The sequence below is a fragment of the Felis catus genome, chromosome B2 (genome assembly GCF_018350175.1).
Source record: "Felis catus isolate Fca126 chromosome B2, F.catus_Fca126_mat1.0, whole genome shotgun sequence".
In the NCBI taxonomy this organism is placed as follows: Eukaryota; Metazoa; Chordata; class Mammalia; order Carnivora; family Felidae; genus Felis; species Felis catus.
In genome coordinates, this window is record NC_058372.1 from 123,914,821 (window position 1) to 123,935,267 (window position 20,447).

Here is a 20,447-nt window from a genome sequence, read left to right on the forward strand (position 1 = left end):
CTGGACCTCTGTTCTTCTCTTGCCACACTATCGCGCTACGGTCTGTACTAGTCTTGCTCAGTAGAATTTTCTGTGATGATGTAAATCTGTATTCGCAATGCCCAATATAATAACGTGCTACTGGCCACATGTGGCTATTGAGCACTTACAAATGTGGCTAATAGGATTGAACGTTTAGTTCTATTTAATTATAATTCATTTAGGGAGTCACATGTGGCAGTGACTACACCCGTGAACAGGGCACGCCTGTATAGATCAATTCCTTGAGATTAAGGACCAAAGACTTCTAAACCCCAAACTTGAAATTAAAAGTGCTTTCCCCCATATTGGTCTAGTGTGGGTGAAATACTGCAGCGTAGCATTGGGTTCACTTTGCCCGCATGACATTATTAGTCACGTCTACCAGCAGAGAGTCAGGTCGTGATGGGCTGATGGAGCTTTGCTGTTTCTAAGGAAGAAAACATACGGACCTTACACAGCACATGCATGATTTTTTGTTAAAATTGCTTGCATTGCGTCATCCAAGCAGGAAGGATAACAGCGTCTGCCATCATTCAATCCTAACCCTACCCTGCCTAGCTTTTCCACATCTGTGTTCACATCTCCCTGGAATCCTGAATAGAAATGGTGGCTGCCACCACAAATAACTGAAGGCCTAGAGACTCTCATTTCTCTTTGAACATTCACCTGTGGCTTCAAGCTTTCAGCAAGCAAGAATTGCAAAAACCAAAAGTAAGGTAGGGGAAGAAACCCAGAATGGTAAGAGTCCAATAAGTCAGCAGAAAAGTCTACTCTTCTGAATTGGACCAGTTACTAAATCCTTTGGTTCAAAATAGGTAAGGTCCCTCCTTGCCCTGCTGTCCTCCCTTCCCTCCAGGGCTGGATCTCCTGGGACTTGCTCCTTTATTGTATATGGCAAATGGCCCCTGAGCCTTTTAGGTTTGTTCTGGTTCCTGACGGTATAAGGCACTTTTCTCTGGTTACCTTTGGCTTCAAACTGTGGCGTACTATTCTGACAAGGTCCTACTCCACTACTTTTCCAGGGTTTTCCACTGTTTGGGGCCTCCAATATTCTACCTTTATTCCTATCCCATTAATTGTTTCATGTTGGGTGGTTTACCTATTGGTGTTTAGCAACCAATTGCCAAAACATGGTCCACTTCTCCCACGTTGGGAATGAAGTAGCTGTTGAACAAATATTTTGTGAATGACTCATAACCTGGGAACATTTCAGTTGCAGAATGAATGACCAAGTCTGTCCCAACCAGGGGACTGATGTTGCCATAACTCATTTCATAGTAGTGTCACAACTACCAAAATACTTTAAACTTCTGTAACAGAATTAACATTTTTGAAGCATTGAGTCAATATCGTTTCGTTTCTAGTGATTCCTTTTCTGGAAATGTCTCACAAGTTACTGCCCATTGGATCCATTGGGCAGAATTCAATGAGAATGAGAGCTGCCACTGCACTTTGTTTGAAAATGGATCTTAAAAGATTACAGTTAGACAAATGTCTGAAAAGAAACACTTCTGTTTTGCAAAAGCTGAGCCTTGCTGAGAAAAAAAAAAAAGGAGGGGTTAAAAAGGAAATGTGTGTGGTCTGATGGGCTGGATGTTGGAGGACTGGTTCTGGGGCAGAACGGAGAGACAGGTGGTTCTTAACCCCAAGAAGGGACTAATTCACTAAATCCCACAGCACCCTTCCTGGGCTGCAGAAAGGAACTGGATGGCCAGATGGGAGGGACAGGAGAAAGGCCAGGGCTGAACCAGAGCATAGAGTCAATTAGAGAGGTTTGGGGGAGCCTGGGAACATAGCGTGAGCTTGGAGAACAGTCAGTTCTTGCAGACTTCCAGCACCCTTGACCTGAAGGAATGGACTGGCTTGGGGCTGCCCAGGGTCCCAGAGGGCTCACACACAGCAGCATGGTGCTAAGATGGCAAGGAGCTCATGTGACTGGGGGAGAAAGGAGGATATACATGCCAAGGGGACTATCTGACTGGATGAGGCCTGAGGACAGAGTAGACAATCCACAGACCCATGGAGACCTTGTGAGCAGGTCCCTGAACATCAGTGGGGAACAACAGCACAATATCCAGGAAGGATGGGGCTAATCACCCCTCTATGAACAGCAGAACTCAGGGACCCCACTCCCCAACAGAAGGATAGGGGCTGCACAGGGCAACTTGGGAACCCCCTCACCCTTCCACCCCCACACAGTCCTCCAGTCTTGAGCAAGAGAAGAGGGGGAGGGAAGTTCTTCAAAGGGGAGAAACTGTCCTGAATGAGGGTTTGAACTTTGGATTCAGTATTTACCCCACAGAACCTTTGCTGGCCTGGAGAGAACAGAAATTGTCAAGGAAAAGATGCCCGTCTTCTCATCAGGATAAACAGGAGCTCTGAGCAAGATGAGCTTGTAAAGAAAAAGAAAGAAAGATGTACTCTTTCTTTTTATGAATATCTGATTCATTTTGTGTGAATTTTGATCCCACTACAAATATTCCAAGCACTTTTCCATCAAGGTTAAGAGGGGAAAAAATGCCCCCCATTCCCCAGATTAGAAGCAATGATTACCAGATTGCATCTTAAATCCAGAAAGTTCCCTCACTCAATATAGACTGGGTTCTTGATACGCACCACGCAATGTGCAAGCTCTATAAGTTCAGATTAAAAATGTAATGTTTAGTTTGGACATTGTGAGCAAATTATCCTCACTCTTAGGGAAAAAAGGAAATATTCCTAGAAAAATAATATCTGCGTTAGTCATAATATTTTTAATGCCTTCACCCAAGACCTCAAACCAAGGTTATGTGTGTGCTCATTGTCATTTCATATCTACAGTTAACCCTCCACACCTCTAACTCTTCTTTGTAACCTATGTATTGATGTTTAAATTGTCACTTAAGCCCTTAAAGTTAAGCAATACCTCTATATGCAAAATTATATTCCTAAATTCATAATATATCATCACCATTAGCAATAACTTAAGTTTATTATATGAGTTACAGTTTACACCATGATTCACATTAGTTCACTTGATCTGAATGGCAGGTAGGGCCTTTATTACACCCATTCTACAGATGAGGAAATAGAAGTTTCTCTGTTCAATAGTCTTTCTGAACCAGAAACAAACCCAGATCTTCAGATTCTCATACCTGCACCAGCATCCTACTCAAATATCTACCTTGGCTTTTGCCATTCCTGGGAGAGCTGATTTGATCTTTGCCACTTACCGATAGCTGTACTTAAAAAAAAAAAAAATCTTTATTTTGAGCAGGGGGAGGGCTAGAGGGAGAAGGAGAGAGAGTCTCAGCACGAAGCCTGATGCAGGGCTCAATCTCAAGACCGTGAGATCATGACCTGAGCCTAAATCAAGAGTGGAAACTCAACCGACTGAGCCACCCAGGCGCCCCTACTTATAATTTCAAAGTGGAGTGTAGCTCCAGATCCACTGTTGGCACAAACACTTCCCTGGCCAACCTTGTCCACACCGGCCTCACCTTCCTATTAACTCCCACAGCGTATCTGTCCTCTTGACATTGCCTTGGTAATTCATCATATACTTCCTCGAACACCTCTTAGCTGCTACTCAACTATCAATATATTTACATCTCATTGCCTCAACTAGACAGAGCTCTTGAAAGATCTGGTCTTTCCATACTCCCTGGCAGGGTACTTGGCACACCACAGGTCTGCATATATTTCCAGATTTGTTGATTGACAAAACAGTTCGCTTCCTCTCATTCAAAGAAAAAGGGCCTCCTGAGATTTCTGGACCCCTGGGACAAGAGGAGGACTCCAAAAAGCAGGCAACCACACTGAGAGAGCTGATGTCCCGCTTCACGTTTTGCTTACGACCACCCCCGCCAACCCCAGCAATTAATTTCTTATTTAATCCAGCCCGGTAAAAACTGGGTGATTTCATCCTTCCAGCAAGAGTTCTCTTCTGTATTTAATGACTGAAACATGCATGTGTGGCTTGCAAGTGTTATAGCAATGACTTGATACACAGATCAATGTATGCCCAGGCTACTCTCTTGCACAGCACTACCAAATGTAATCGGGCTTTCTGACCTTGTGACACAGCCCATCAGCTACAGAGTGCCCTATTTCCTTTACTTGAAAAGTACGTTCAATCTACTCTGGACTTTCCCATCTGTCAGTGCAGCTTGAGGTGACTTCCTGCTCTGTCAGCTGACCGTGAGTCACATCACGGCTGCACGTTAGTGAGGCCGCTGCTGCATGTTCAGCAAGCAGGGAAAGAGAAAGATGGGCGTGAGCTCTCAGACCTCCTTCTCAGGTCTCCAACCTCTGGGATCACCCTTTTTCCATGTCATTTAAAGCTTCCACAGTTGGGAGCTCTGCCCTTCAGCTTCTGGCCGTGTGGTGATGCTTCAAAAGACAGGAAACCCAGTTTCCTACTTTCCAGAGTGAAAATGACATTTAAGAAAATCCACCTCGGTAGTGAGTGAATCATTTATCGGGCAACCCCGTTCTCCAAGAGGGTCCTTCCTTTGAGCCACATTTCTGGGATGTCTTCAGTGAGGTAAATGGCGATGACCGAAGGGCTAGTTCTGGGATTTGAAATGATGCAAGTCGAGTTTAAAAGGAATTTCAAAATTACAGGAAAGTAGCTGTGAGGGTAGATAGGGTGGATGTGAAATCAAACAATAAAACTTCCTGGATTGAGGAAGCTTTTGGAGCAAAATCATGGGGAAGCTGGGGGCTTAAGGATAAGAATAATCTATGGTTTTATTAGAGGAATTTGGGGACCACTTCTGCCTTCTGCAAATATCTTGCATATTATTTAGCTTTTTAGGTTTAAAGTCATTCTCATTAAAAAAAAAATGACAATAAAATAAAAAATAAGGCCCATCTCATTAAAAGAGGATAAGAGAGCAGGTGACACTAACTTATCTCATCTGATGCTTTAGAAAAAAAGCCAGCGAAGTGTGATTGTAGTGTGACAATGTAAATAAATTAAAATGTAAATAAATTAAACATGTGCTTTTCCTAACTAGACCAGTAAAACAATAATCCAGTTCGTTTGTCATTGCCTCTGGTTTATCCAGATATATGGCTCATTAGCAGTACCAAGATATTGCCTTGTCCTGTTTGTTTCATTCTTTTCTTTTCTCTAAGGACTTCTGGCATGAAAACTATTTGGAAAAGAAAAAAAAAGCAGATAAATTAGAGCTGTGGATAAAAGAGTATACGTTTACATATACTCTCACAGCTCCTAACAAGAGGTGTGTTTGATGGGGGAGTGGAGAGGAACTGGACAGCCAAAGTCTTTTGAGGTTTAAAATAGGGAGGCTCACTGATCCTGACATAGTAAAGCTAAGGGAAGATCTGTAAACCTCTCCCCCTAAAATGTTCCATCAACATTCTACATATTTCAGTATCACTAGGGATTAAATTACTTGTAACCATTCTAACCAAAATGCCACCACCTAAACTCCTGACATATATGTAGTTTAAACACATGGCAATCTTCCATTCTGGATCTTATTCAACATCATCTCAATTCGAAACATTCTTGTCCATTTGCTGGGCCATGCATTGGATCATATGGCCTGATACTGACTTCAGAAAAAAATGTGTCAGGTTTTTTTATCGAGGAAAATCAGGCTAATGTCCACCAAAGGAATAAGTGATGAATAATGGGAACTGGATACAAATGAACAGTGGCTTACGAAAAGATAGAAGGCTCTTCTCATATAAGAGTCTGGAGGTAGGAACCTGGGTCTGGTATGGCAGCTCTCATTCCCAAATTTTTTGGAGGCCCAGGTTCCACCCAGCTTTCTCTCCTGCTGTCCCAAAGCTTTGGTTCTGAAGTTCTGGTCCAGGAGGGAGGTACCACTATCAGACCTACATTACCAGTAGAAAGAGAGGGGAAAGAAGAAGCCTAAAGGGCTTGGAGCACAGATATCATTGGTCTGCTAGGGAAAGCTCCCAGAAGCTACCACCGATGTGGCACTTCCCCTTACAAGCCATTAGTCAGAAGTTTATCACTCAGACACACCTAGCTGCAAGGGATCCTGAGAAATGCAGTCATTTTCTGCATAGCCATGGACCCAGCCAAAAGTCCATCACTGAGAATGGAGCAAAGCTAGATATTGGGGGTAATTTGCCATCTCAGCCACAGAACCAAAGAGCATGATATATCACTTAAACAAGCTCTACAAACTTCCATGTAATATGCTAGTAAAGTCATCAGTGTTGGGGTGAAAGTTTGGCTAGAAACAGAAATAGTAATTTATATTCAATATAATAATTTAGGGATCGTTTGGGGATGCTAGACAGGACATAACCATCTATTAGCTCTATCTTATCATGTGTATATCTAACTACTTCTTTATCCCGGCCTTTCTTGGTTGGTAACAATATAGATTTATGTTGGAGGAATAAATGTAGCCATTAACATCTTGGGGGCAGCACCTTTAAGCCCCAAAGAGAAAAACATGTGTGCAGGTCAGGGTCTTATCTTTAGAGCATTCACTGAAGTTATTCTTGGTGTGCTATTTTAGAGAAAATTCTCTCCTGTACTTACATGCATGTTTACGTGTCTTGTGTAATAAATTGGTTCAATTTTCTGTATTCCTTCCCATAAAATCTGGTGATTTTTGAGCACTCCTCCATTGTCCATTTCATAAAATTTAAGAAAATTCGGTAATATACATTGAGGATCTGGTGCTACTCAATTAAATTGGGAAAAAAACTCAAAATTGTAATAAGGAGAAGCTTTCCCTGTTATCTAGAGATAATCGCTGTAAGATTAGCTAGTGGTTTTTATTTAAGAACACCCTAAGGGGCGCCTGGGTGGCGCAGTCGGTTAAGCGTCCGACTTCAGCCAGGTCACGATCTCGCGCTCCGTGAGTTCGAGCCCCGCGTCGGGCTCCGGGCTGATGGCTCGGAGCCTGGAGCCTGTTTCCGATTCTGTGTCTCCCTCTCTCTCTGCCCCTCCCCCGTTCATGCTCTGTCTCTCTCTGTCCCCAAAATAAATAAAAATGTTAAAAAAAAATTCTTTAAAAAAGAACACCCTAAAACCTCTGTCCTAGGGTTTGGACACTCTTATTGTATCTGAGTTACCAATGGAAACATGGTGATCATTCTCCAGGGTCAAACGTACTATTCCTAGAAAGGAAATGAATAATATCTTAAACTAGGCTTGAAGTAGAATCTTTAGGAAACAGTTCATGAATCTTTCGATTAAAATGAGGCCGCCTTTTCAAGACAACATATTCTGTAAGGAATTTTTATAGGTCCTGAAATATGACTTTAGAGCCTAGCTCTAGTGACTAAACCCCCACACCAGGGAAAAGATAAAATTCTGTCCTGACTCAAAGGCAGAATTCTACTACCTGAGTCACCTACGACACTTCAGCAGTAAGCTGGATTTTCCTAAAAGGATCCTCAGCCAAGGACTGGGCAGGTTGAACCATGTTCTCTTATGAAACCAGCTGATGACACAGTCACGAGGACTTCAACTCAAAGGTTATGGATTGGGCTGGTGCCAATCCTGGTGCAATGCCCTCCATTCGGTACAAAGAAATTGAATCTCTTTATATATCAAGACTCTTGAGTTCAAACATCTATGTTATCTGCTCATGGGAGAAGCCCTCCTTTCAGCTCTATCTTATCGTGATAGCTAAGGGTATTTAGTCCATGCTGAATCGATTCTGTCCTCTCTTGACATTTATGGAAAACATGGGCTCATTGTCAGCTGCATTTGCTCAAAACCATTACTGAAACCATTGTAAGAGCCATAAGGGCTTTTAAAGATCTAGTCCAAACTCAGTTCAAAGCAGGGTGCCCACATCAGCATTTGCCAGTAGATGTCCAGTCAGAATTGGGCCCTGGAGGGGCATCTTGGTAGCTCAGTCGGTTAAGCCTCCAACTTTGGCTCAGGTCACGATCTCATGGTTCGTGAGTTTGAGCCCCCGTGTCGGGCTCTGTGCTGACAGTGCGGAGCCTGGAGCCCACTTCCCATTCTCTGTCTCCCTCTCTCTCTCTCTGCCCCTCCCCAGCTCATGCTCTGTCTCTGTCTCTGTCTCTCTCTCTCAAAAATAAATAAACATTTAAAAAATTAAAAAAAAATTAGGCCCTGGAAATTTTCAATGCCCATAACTTTGACACAGACATTACACATCTAGAAATTTAGTTTACAGATACTCTAAAATACATACAAAGATATTTGTACAAGTGCTCACGTCGCAGCATTGTTTGTAGTCAAGAAATACTAGAAATAGCCTATCAATAAGAGGACGTCTATCAATCAAAAGCTGATCATTCAAAGTGATGGGGGCATGTGTAAGTGATAGCATATGTGGAAGGAGTGACAGAATGTCCACAAGCCTGTCTTAATAGTGGTTATCTCTAAGGGATAGGATTGGCTAAGCAACAGAGGAGGAAGGCTGTTCACATTTTTTGTTATACACTCCTGTTGCAAGTTTTTAAAATGGAGCTGGTAAGGGGCATCTGGGTGTTGCAGTCAGTTAAGCATCTGACTCTTGATCTCAGCTCAGGTCACGATCTCACAGTAGGTGAGTTCGAGCCCCACATCAGGCTCTGCACTGATGGCATGGAGCCTGCTTGGGATTCTGTCTCTCCTTCTTTCTGCCCCTCCCCAGCTTGTGCTCTCTCTCTCTCTCTCCCTCAAAATAAATAAATAAATAAATAAATAAATAAATAAATAAAAAGAAAGAAAGAAACTTAATTTTTTTAAATAAATAAACATAAAGTGGAGCTGGTAATGGGTAAAAAGAGCACAGGTGTGACTTCCTCTCAGGTGGTCACCCTCTCCATTAAAAGTGTCAGGGCAAATTTTTCCCAGCTTACTAAAAATGTTTATCAGCTTGCCCCTTTCCCCGCTGTCCAGATAATATAAGATAAACATATTCCGCATTCTTTTCTGTTGGGTAATGCTGGAAATGTGATTTTTTAAAAGCTTCATTACAATGGAAAATGATCCATTTTCCCCATCAATACGTTCTACAGCCTGTTAAGGTCACCTAGGTGATGATATGGGAGTTTTGATAAAACTGTGTACTTTCCCCCCTTACTGTGACACTCTTCAGTGGACAAACTATGGCCCTTTACTGGAATATTTCTCTCTCTGAATCCTGTGCATGGGGATGAGTCCTGGCTGTGATAACATTAATACTATAATTCAAGTTTCCTGTGGTCTTACCCAACTGTGCAGATGAGAACACCAACTCAAATTCAAACTACAAATTGGCTCTTTTGTAGCCTGGGAATAGCAGACCTTCAACCTTCCCTGAAAGGCATCTTTCAAATACTTCTGGAGGTCCCTAGAAGATATCTTCCATGTGTTGGTGAATCAGGTCCCTGCATGAAGCTAGTCTAAGGTCTCTCCCGGCCATTTGCTGGCCATCACACTGTCACTTGCTTGGCACTTCCTTCTACTTCCGCAGCTGAGGCCCTGGAAATTGAAGATGTTCAGCCTGCATGGCATTCTCTTTTCGATAGGAGGGATGCTGCTTCCTTTCCCCAACCCCATGCCCAACCCCATGGAGGTTACTCAGCAGCGTGGCTTCTGGCCCAGTATATTACAGAATTACTCGTAATTCAGAATTTCAGTTTCCCCTTGCAGTTCCTCTACCATTCAGAGGAATCAGGCTTTCATTTCTAAATATGTATTGACTTGCTGCTCTGTGCAGACACATGTAATATACGCAGCAACGAATGAAACAGCTAAGGACGCTGCTATCATGGAATTTGCAGTCTATTCATGGAGAAAGGTAACAGTCAAGTACATAAAAGCAAATAAATATATAACTGCAAATTGAAACAGATGCAGTGAAGACAGAGGGGTGTGCAAGAAAGGAACAAAAGAGCCACTTCTGATGGGGTGGTCAGAAAAGGCCTCTGAAGTAGTGACAGTTCATATAACAACTAAGTCACTGAAAATCCAGATTTGGGCACAGAGATTAAAGGCACAGCATAGGGCACATGGGCAATGGTATTATAATAGTGTTGTACAGTGACAGATGGTAGCTACACTGGCAGTGAGCATAGCATAATGTGTAAGACTTGTTGAATCATTATGTTGTACACCTGAAACTAATGTAACATTTTGTGTCAACTATACTTCAATAAAAAAAAAAAAACAGACTTGGAAAAGGGAAGGGAAGGAGTTTCTAGAAGAAAGAGAAGATGGTGAAGGAATAGGAAGAGGAGGGAGAGGAGTTAACATTTTTAGTTACTATGAACTAGGAACATTCTAGGAACTTCATATATACCCTTTAATGCTAACACAGTGTCCTGTGAAGTAGAACTATTGTTAGCTCCACGTCACAGATGAGTAAAATGAAACATAGACAGGATAAATAATACCTTCGTCACACAGCTAGCAAGTGATGAAGGCAGAACTTGACTCCAGGCAGTGTAAGACCCTAAAGAAGGAAAGATGTTGGATTATTTCAGCAACTTAAAGGCTAGTTTGTTTGAAATAGAATGACAAAAGGGGAAATCAGCGTGAGATGGAGTGGTCGAGGCCGGCAGGGACTGGACCACGCACAGGTAAGTGGCCATATTTCGTCCTCACGTAATTCATGTTTGATTAACACTACTCCACAGGAACAATATTGTCCTGAGGAGCCAGCTGGAGTAATGAAGACAATGATCACTTATATTATTTCTATATATATATATATTTCTATATATTATTTCTGTAATATATATTTCTATATATTATTTCTGTAAGCTGAGGTATTAGAAAGTAATATTTCTGTAATATATATTTCTATATATTACTTCTGCAAGCTGAGGTATTAGAAAGTGAGGGTGCTTCCCTCATGAATAAGATAGGAGATCAAGATCCCAGAGACTGAATTACACCTTCTGGCACATATGCTGACCTGGTACATAACTTAGGAAATTACACCATATCCAGCACCTCCCTGTAGTAACCTGCACCTGTGTTAAAGAATTATGGGTAGCCAAATCAAACAGCATTGTACTTGTGGTTGGATACTGAGTTAGTAAATACAGGGACACACAAGGGTAAGGAAGGAGTCATTATCACAGTGAGCTGGTCCTCTCCAGGCAGCAATGAGTTTGGCCTTGCCAGGAGGAGCTCTGGGTGACACCCTTTTCATGGCCATTGGCTACAAACCTGGGACCTCTCTCTACACTACCTGACTTGGACGATAAATCCAAGATGGAGAAGAAGAGTACCAGCATCTGGTGAGCCAATGCAGAATAAGAATGAAAAGGGGTGACATGACTGCTTCTTTTACAACACTGTCAAGTTCTATCAATTGAAAGAATGAGGAAGCAACAATTTTTTTTTTTTTAATCCTTAAAGTCGGCTTTTTTTTGTTTGCTCTCCTGAATCCCTTTAGAAGATTCCTTCAACTCAGGAAATCTCAAACTTGCCAAAAAATGAGAAAATAAACTCAGTCTAACCACATAAACTGAGCCTAATCTCAGCTCCGGTCACATAAACTAAGAAGAAGTCACAGAGAGGGGATTTCCCAAATTCTGTTTCCTTGTAATGGTAAACCCTTACTGGTTAATGTGCTTCTTGCTGACTGGCATGGACATCCATTCTGCACTTTCCCCTCTCCAGCAGCCCCTCAATTTCTGCTTGGGTACCCAGGTGTTTCCTGAAAGGCTAATTCCATCTTGGTGGTAAAGAGGGAACATGTAGCTGAGGCTAAGCCATCAGCACATCTTTTCTCCTGGCCACCGTGACTGTGACCTAAGCCAATTACTTCAGAGTGACTCTCAGACCTCCTGCTGAGAATGCAAGATAAACCTTTTCTGTACCCCCTTGCTGTATTTGAATGACAATCCCCGGAGACAGAGCTATCTGTGGATCACAGGAGGAGCCTGACTTAGGATAGAGTCAACACTAAGGAACACAAAGTAGACCATGAAAACAATGAAGAACTAGGTCCTGGATGACATCATTGAGCTAAAGGACTCCATCTCACCAGACACCTGGACCTTTCAGGGATATCAGTTGGTGAAATTGAGTTCAACAAATATTTATTGAGTATCTACTTATGTGCCAGACACAGTACCAGACCCTTAGAATACATTAATGCATGAAACCAATACAAATCCACAAATCCCTGTCCTTGTGGAGAAGGAGACAAACAATAGGCAATAAGTATAACAAGTAAAGTGATAGTATGTTGGACAGTGATAAGTGCTGTGGGAAAAAGGAAAAGAAGTACAAGGTAAGGAGGTAGAGGATGGGGGAGTAGGAGCTGGGGAACGGGTTCTCTATCATGTAAGCCGGTATGAGTTGGTTTTTCTGTTACTTGCTGTCTACTACTTGCAAATAAAACTACAACACTTTAGAACATTTTGAATATTTGTAACACCTCCACACCATCCAAATACACATCCAGAAGCAGAAATCATAATAGACTAAAAATACACACATACATAAATATATAAATAAATAACAAAGAAAAGGAATGTCAATTTGATTTGCCTAAGGAGGAAAAAAATGTTGCATTTGAATTCAGGATAAATATTGAACTAATTTATTTTAAAACACAGACCACATTTTGGGGCAGGGTTTGAGCAGGTCTTTAAATGCTTCCTTCTAAATCCCATAGCATTTTGGGGCACCGGGGTGGCTCAGTTGGTTGAGCATCCTACTTCAGCTCAGGTCATGATTTCACGGTTGGTGAGTTCGAACCTGCGTTGGGCTCTGTGTGGACAGCTCAGAGCCTGGAGCCTGCATTGGATTCTGTGTCTCCCTCTCTCTCTCTGCCCCTCCCCTGCTTGTCTCTCTCTCTCAAAAATAAATATTAAAAAACTCTTAAAAAATAAATCCTACAGCATTTTGGTATAAATTACAATACTTTCCTGAAGCAGCAAGAGTCCTTTCTTCCCATTGCCTCTTAAAATTTAAAAATAATCTCTTGTGTCTATTTCCAATGCTCAATTTATGGAAAATGCAGAAAATTAATATTGACAATGTTTCATAACTTGAGATGTTAAATTCTGTGACTAATTTGTCAGGGACCAGCTGGCAAGAACTATGACACTGTGTAACTGAGTTGAATGCCAACAAGCAAGAAAGGTAGGAAGCAAAAAAGCAAGGAAGAAAGAATGAAAGAGAAAGAGCACATTAACTTAATATAGAGATGTCTACTCCCAACCACCTTTCTGAGTGTGTGTGGCTAGTGGCTTCCTGTAAAGGAAACATTTTGTCGACTCTTGTCTTAGTTAGTTAAGACTGGCATTCCCCCCTTTGTACAAATGCACGGTGTTGTGTAAAAGAAGAAACCATCACCGTAGAGACTCAGGTCTCTAAATACTAGGATACTAGGCTGCAGATATTCTGTCCTTGTCAGAGTATTTACTTTTTAAGTGAGCATCTGTTCAGAAGCTGTGTGTTTTTAGATCTAATGCCAGCCAAACCAAAGAAAGCTATACTCTGATAATGCTAGAAAGACATTTATTAATGTGACTAAATTAGCCTGGTAGGTTTTCATGCCAATGCATTGTGCCTTGACCAGTTTCAGATATTGAGTCCAACTTTCCCTAAATGCCTCAGAGTCGAGCCTCAGTGAGTCTGCTCCCAGTAGGCAGACAAGAGAGAATGGCAGAGCCCAGGAGAGAACAAATGCAGGAGAAGGTTACCCTGCCCCTCAAAGTCTCTCTCTGAGTCCTAGCAGGGTGAAGAAGAACCTGACTCACTACAGGAAGATACACTGAAGTGAAATAAAATTGGTGGGTTTTTTTTAGTTTACTTAATTATTTTTGGGAGAGAGAGAGAGAGAGAGAGAGGAGGAGAGCACACAAGAAGGACAGAGAGAGAGAGAGAGAGAGAGAGAGAGAGAGAGAGACAGAGAGAGAGACAGAGAGAGAGACAGAGAGAGGAGGGAAAGAGTATCCCAAGCAGACTCTACACTGTCAGAGCAGAGCCCGATGCGGTGTTCAAATCCACAAACCTTGAAATCACGGCCTGAGCTGAAACCAAGAGTCAAACACTCAAGCGACTGAGCCACTCAGGCACCCCTAAGTAAAATTGTTTTTAAATTAGTGACAAGAGATACCTTAAATCATTAGGAAAGAAAAGATTATCTAACAAATCATGTTGAGACCATTGGTGAGCCCTTTTGGCAAAAGATCCTTCCCACCTCCCATTAAATTCTCAATGGTGAAACACATGCACATAAATGCACACCCACAAGTACTTACACACGCAGGCAAAGGAATCTAACTACATACAAGCGAAGAAAAAAATAGCAGAATATTTATTTTATCACTAATGGTGAAGGGCACCCTAAGTCGGAGTCATGTAAGAAATCTCAAGGGAAATGATGAGAGCCCAAGCACATCAAAACACTGAACTTAAGGATATGAGATGGAAACATGAACATTTAAATACAGAGGAAGATCTATGATGAATATAATGATTATAACCTCACATCTTTTTTTTAAGTTTATTTATTTATTTTGAGAGAGAGAGAGAGAGAGAGAGAGAGGCAGAGAGAGAATCCCAAGGAGGCTCTGCAGTTGTCAGTGCAGAGCCCAACAAGGGACTCCAACTCACGGAACCATGAGATCATGACCTGAGCCGAAACCAAGAGTCGGACGCTTAACCGACTGAGCCACCCAGGCACCCCATAACCTAACATCTTTAAAACATACAGAGCTTTGGAGCACCTGGACAGCCCAGTCAGTTAAGCATCCCACTTCAGTTCAGGTCTTGATCTCACAGTCTGTGAGTACAAGCCCCGCATTGGGCTCTGTGCTGACAGCTCAGAGCCTGGAGCCTGCTTCAGATTCTATGTCTCCCCCTTTCTCTGCTCCTCCTCCGCTCACGCTCTCTCTCTCTCTCTCTCTATCAAAAATAAATAAACATTAAAAATTTAAAAAAAAAACCTTAAAGAGCTTATAAAAATTGGTTAGAAAAACATGAACATTTCAGAATAAGAATGGGCAAAAGACACCAGATAATTCACAATAGAGCAGATAAAAATGAATTTTAAAATAGATGAAAAATATCCATCTCACCACTTAACCACAGCAAAATTGAGGCAAACAGAAGGAAAAATTTTTTACTATCAAGTTAGCAAAAATAATTTCTTTTCCTAATAGTGCTGATAAGAGTACAATGCAACAGGAAATCTCATTCACTGCTGGCAGGAGTGTAAAACTTTCTGGAAAGCAATCTGTTGTTTCTCAAGAGGCCTCAAAGATGTTTATATCCTTTGACCTACTAATCCTACTTCCAAGAATTTATCATCAGTAATTTAAAATTTCCAAAAACATGGACAAATAATCATGCATAATATCTGTTCATTTCAGCATTGCTTATAAAAACGGGATGTGTCCTAAATGTCCACTACTCATTTCAATATTTCATTGAGTATCTACTAGGTGTGAAAAACTGAGCTAGAACAGAAGTCAAATACGACACAGACCTGGTCCTTACCCTTGCAGAACTTTCAGTTCGGGAGAAGATAAGCAGTTAAGCAAGCAATTGTGACATTTGCTACAGAAACCAAGGGCAGAGGGAACCTGATCAAAGGAAGTGATGTTTAAACCGAAATGGGAAAACGTTAATCAGAAGGGAAGAGTGTTCCAGCAAAAAGGAACAGTACATTCAAAGACCTGGAGATAAATATCGGCTGGAGAACTTGGAAGTTCAGCAGGGCTGGAGCAAGGAGCCAACTGGGGACAGGAGCCAAATGGGGAACAGCTCTGTACATCGTATTAGAACTTTGGATTTTACTCTGAGAGCAATGGTTTGATAAATTATGCCACATCTATTACATGAAAACACAAGCTATTAGGAGCATAGTTTCTATTTTGTTCTATCATCTGAGGAGACTCCCAAGAGTAAAAAAGGTAATTTTACTCTCTTGACTTTACTCAAGGACATGGGAGGCCACAGATCCAGGCTTTGTTTCTAACCCCACTCAGGCAATTCTCACCCTTCCCAACTCAAGTAAGAGTGTCTTTGTATATCCAAGTGGCAATAAAGAGAGTCAAAGCCTCTACCTGGAAGATAAGGACCTAGCAGGCACCAAATTGGAGGGGGGAGATGTTAGGAAATGTCCAGTGTGCCCCCTCTCCCCACCTGCTCTCCTCTTCCCTTAACTGAGGGAAGTTAAACATTAGGTACCGTGTCTTGAATTCACCAGAAAAGACATGAAAGCCTTGCTCATCAGGAGGATCAACCCCCTACTTCTGGAGGCACCACAAGGGCACAGCAGGGAGCTTGGGGCATGGCAGTCATGTTGGACGGAAGACCAGAAGAACCCCATCCATATCTCCAGTTTTAGTTAGCGTCAGGTTCCAGGATGTGTGTGTGTGTGTGTGTGTGTGTGTGTGTGTGTGTGTGCGCGCGTATGTGTTTATATCTCCAGAAGAATGGTAGAGTCATCCCCAAACATGAATGAGATTGACTTTTCCAAAGAATCTTAGTGCAGTCAAGACAAACTTTTGACTTAGAAATTAAGAAATCTGTGATCTATGCAACATGTTTATAGGAAAAAAGAGTATTTATTACAAAAAAAGATAACTGTTATATAACCAATAAGTTTATTTATGAAGAGTTTGTAAAAAACAAAAACGAAGCAAAAGAAAAAGTAAATGATAATTATATAAATGGTATATTGTCAGCTTTGCTTAAAACACCCACACAAACTCAGTCAGCAAAAAGCAAGAATATGCCCTACTCTGTTAATGGAGGTTACCTCTGAGTAACATTTTTTTCCTCTGCTTTAATGTATTTTTCAAATTGTTGGATGGGCATATTTTACTTTTGTAAATGCTTATTGTACATTGTAAAGGTTTCAGAAAGTTAACATCTTTTTTTTTTTTTAATTTTAGAAAGAGAGAGCATGAGCAGGGGAGAGGGGCAGAAGGAGAGAGAATCTTTAAGTGTGCATGGAGCCCAACACAGGGCTCAATCCCATGACCCTGGGATCATGATCTGAGCCGAAATCAAGAGTTGGGATGCTCAACCGACTGAGCCACCCAGGTGCCCACAGAATGTTAGCATCTTAAGAGAAAAAGCCTAGGCTTTTTTTAAAAAGATTTTTAAAGAGTTTTTTAAAGATTCTCTTAAGATTGAAAAAGTTCAAAGTCTCGCACATAGTAGCACTACATAGGTAACATTCACCAGTGAATGAGGTTAATCAACTTTATTGTAAGGGTATACACAAATTGTTAGGGTAATTAAAATGTATTTGACCTACAAAGCGTGCACAGGTCCTGTTGATTCTGACGAATGACCTACTTGCTGCATTTAGAGTTTTCTTATTTTGGTGGTCATCTGCCAGTTACAAGTACATCGACCATTTCTTCTTTCCTTCACTCTTGACAAACAGAGAAGAAAAAAACTAAATCGTGTATTGTTTCAATGCTTTCAAATCTTTAGCCTTGTCACCACTTATTTTTTTAGGCTTTAGGAAAGGAGGCGTGTATTTCCCCTTACTTCCTTCTTGAAATTACAAGTCCTATGGAAGTTTATTTAAATTAATGAAGAATTTTCTATCGAATAAATCAACAACTTTACTTCTACGGTCCTCTTCACCTGGGCTAAAGGTAAAAATGCAACAAGAAGGGGCCGGTGTTTTCTGGTTAAAATTGACAAGTGCGAGACACATGAATGGCTGTCTACAAGTTTAGAAACAGGAAACAGGCTTGCTGCACTTGCCAAAGGGCATATAAACCGAGAACGTTGTCATGTAGGAAATCAAGATCAGAGGGTGAGTGCAAAGACCCAAAACAGTCTGTGGTCACAAGCAGTGACGCGAGGTTGTGTTTATATGAACCCGAGCCCTCTCATCCCAAAGCTGGTGACTAGAGTGTTTTCTTCACCCACAACGACTCTGTTGCCAAAGGGTACGGGGCTGTGAATTGTGGAAGCATGTCTGTCACTGTTAACGTATCAAACAGAGGTCTTGATATTATCTGCAGCTGATCAGTTGATTGGGTTTTACCTACAGGAAGAGCCTGGCCGCCGGGCTGCCACAGGCCAGCCACGCATGACGTGCACAAGAGTCCTTGTTACACCCCGGTGGGAGTGATGCAGGCAAAAAACACACCTCATCCCATCGGCCCTCCATGGCAACAGGGCTGCTTGGCAGGCCAGATAAGGATGGGCCATCGTCAGGAAGAGGCTTATCCCATGACAAGAGGGTGTTTTTTAAAGGCAACACATCAGCAACGATGCCTCAGCAACACTGTTTGTTATTGTGGTAGGTAGGGATACAAAGAGTGGGCAAGGCTGCTAGCATAGCTTGCACGTGGAACAGAAGGTGCCTGTCCTGGAAGAAGGGAGAGTACAGTCGTCCCCCGTGTCCACTGAGGATCCATTCCAAGATCCCCTAGTGGATGCCTGAAACCACGGAGAGTACTGAAGCCCACACATAATGATGTTTTTCCTCTACACACATACCTGTGACAAAGTTTAATTTATAAATTAGGCACCAGAAGAGATTAACAACAAACACCGACAGAGGCACCTGGGTGGCACGTTCGGTTAAGCATCCGACTTCAGCTCAGGTCATGATCTCGAGGTTCGTGAGTTCAGGTCCTGCGTCGGGCTCTGTGCTAACAGCTCAGAGCCTGGAGCCTGCTTCGGATTCTGTGTCTCCCTCTCTCTCTGTCCCTCCCCTACTGGTGCCCTGTGTCTCTCTCTCAAAAATAAGCATTAAAAATTTTTTTTAAAAACCACCAACAGTAAAATAGCAATTATGACATACTATCATAAAATTTATGTAAATGTGGTCTCTCTCTCTCTCAAAATATTGTACGGTACTCACCCTTCTTCCTCACTGATGATGTGAGATGATAAAATGCCTATATGACGAGATGAAATGAGGTGAATGACGTGGGCACTGTGACGTCGTATTGACTAGTAGAGACCTTCTGATCATACGTCAGGAGGATCATCTGTTTCCAGACCACAGTTGACTGCAGGCACCTGAAACCCTGGAAAGCGAACCTCGGATAAGGAGGAACTTAGATATAAATGTTCTCTGTTTCCTGGGGGGGGAGCAGATAAACATATGCTGAGTCGGAGCCTCTATTCATCCAGAAGCTATTTATTAAATGAACAGAACATCTTCCTCCTGAACAGCTCAACACCTTGTAGAGAGAACTTCAAATCTCTGCCATTTGGGCTTGTGAGTTGTAAGTAGAAGAAATCAAGGAAGTAACAGAAACTCAGCGAGAGAGGAAGGAAATCATGGCACTGCGAATCCAGGCAAGGTGGGACCCCGCCCATCTGGACTCCCACAGCTTTCTTTTGGACTTGACCAGAGGCTGTTTGCGATCTTGTTGGCTTGTTTGCTTAGGTGTCTATTGAGGGCAGGATCACAGTCTCCTTTTCATTTTGGTATCCATAGTACCTGGCATAGAAGGGAAGCTCGATCAATATTTACTAGTTGCTGGTGGTGACGGTGACAGTCGTTGTGTAGGAAGCAGCATGGACAGAAGTACAGCTCACTGATGAGACTCTCTTTCCTAGGCCTTAGGCAGTTGTGGAGGTCCCTGGGATGTGCCAGTCCAGATCCTGGAGGGGGCCCTCTAGCGAGTCTAGTCAAGAGTGGGGCCTCTCGTGGTGTCCTCCCCAAGAGAGGCAGGAGAGCCTGTTGAGAACATGGGCTTTGAAGCCAGATAACCCAGATTAGAATCCTGGCTTTACTCCAAGCTGTGTGAATGTTGGCAACGTGGTTCCCTTCCCTGTGCCTCTGTGAGGATGAAATGAGTTCATGACAATGGTGCCTAGTACCCCGGAAATGTTCTCTAAAGTTTAGTTACCACTATTTCCAGGACTGCTGCCCCTTTTAGGGAGAAGGAAAGTCCAGGTGATGAGAGTCCTCTGCCTCAGATTTTGAGTTTCACATTTAACTTTGCCCTCTTACTCCCTAGGAGCCCCTGCCCGGTTGGAAGATGAATCAGGTGGCTGAACTTTCACTTTAAAGCTATTATTCAGACCACTGCCAGTCTCGAAGAGTGCTTCTCATTTCCTCACTTGACTTCCCCAAATGTACAGCTAAGCCACTTGATAAGAAAAGATAAATGGTTCAAACCTGGCACCAAAAGATAAATGGTGCCTGCATATGGGGCGGTTAGGTTGCCCTTGAATTATTATGATTTCATTCCCAGGTGTGAAAGCGCCTTGCCAGGTGCTACAGTCGGGACTATGAAGAGTTGATAATAAAGGCTGAGAAGACCTAAAGGCAAGTTAGGGAAATGGCATCAATATTAGGTAATTAAAGTTAATATACTTACCTAACCAGAGAGTGGTCAGGTTGTTCCCCCAGCACGCACCTGCACACACACACACATACACACACACTGTGAGCCCACAGAAAACTCAAGTGAATATGGGGATTTTGAAAAGGTTCTTTTTTTAATGTTAATCAATTTATTTAAAGAGACCCAGAGGGAGAGAGAGAGAGAGAGCAGTGTGAGCAGGAGGGGACAGA

The 20,447-nt window shown here is 42.3% G+C and overlaps 1 long non-coding RNA gene across 1 annotated transcript in view; it reads left to right on the plus strand.

The window, feature by feature from the left end:
* Nucleotides 1–20,447, plus strand: part of LOC109499917 — a 30,253-nt gene that overhangs the window by 5,837 nt on the left and 3,969 nt on the right. The window lies entirely within an intron of this gene.